This window comes from Solanum tuberosum, unplaced genomic scaffold, assembly GCF_000226075.1.
Source record: "Solanum tuberosum cultivar DM 1-3 516 R44 unplaced genomic scaffold, SolTub_3.0 contig02902, whole genome shotgun sequence".
Lineage (NCBI taxonomy): Eukaryota > Viridiplantae > Streptophyta > Magnoliopsida > Solanales > Solanaceae > Solanum > Solanum tuberosum.
Genome location: NW_006243816.1, coordinates 1 through 688, shown reverse-complemented (window position 1 = coordinate 688; position 688 = coordinate 1). Strand labels below are relative to the sequence as shown.

General features: G+C 27.2%; 1 gene across 1 annotated transcript; it reads right to left on the bottom strand.

Annotated features, from left to right (window-relative positions):
• Positions 1 to 688, bottom strand: LOC102596766 (alpha-1,4 glucan phosphorylase L-1 isozyme, chloroplastic/amyloplastic-like; the record flags this gene model as incomplete). Its single annotated transcript, NM_001288286.1, is given in 1 exon segment — positions 1 to 688. The product of NM_001288286.1 is annotated as an alpha-1,4 glucan phosphorylase L-1 isozyme, chloroplastic/amyloplastic-like (mRNA).

The window sequence follows — 688 nt, the reverse complement described above, 5'->3', positions numbered from 1 at the left end:
CTAATACCTAGAATTCCTTGGTATTAGTAATACACATGCATTAGTTATACATGGCATGAAAAAGTGTGCCAAACAAGGTACTACTAATACACACACCTAATATATGCATTATATTTCTTAATACACTCTACCAAACAACCCCTAATAGTCAAGTATTTTACCACATATATAGGGTCAACTATTACATATAATTTGTTCTATATACATTGTGTCTAAGTAAGATTCATATATATTTTGAAATAGATAACAAATCTTCTTGCATCTCTTTCATCTCGCTTGCCGCTGCGATACATACATATAGACAATGAGTACGCATAAATTTTTACAAATCGTGTCACCACTGCAAATGTATCATTCTTTTTAGGCAAACTAAAATAACATGAATTATATAAATTGAAACAGAAAGATTGATACATTTATTACATCTTCTTTCGAATATAATAAATTTAATATTTTAAAAAATATACTTGAAATAATTACTATAGTTAATAATAACAATAAATTAAACTTCATAATAATATATTAGCTTCTAATTTTTTAAATAAATATTTTTTTAATATATGGGCCAAATAAAAATTGACGGAGAAAAGGTTAGTGATGTGGATCTTACTCTACCTAATGCATTGGGTAATGATCTCATGAGATCCGCAACTTGTGCGGTTCTTTCGTTTTTGAGAAGAAAAAAAAA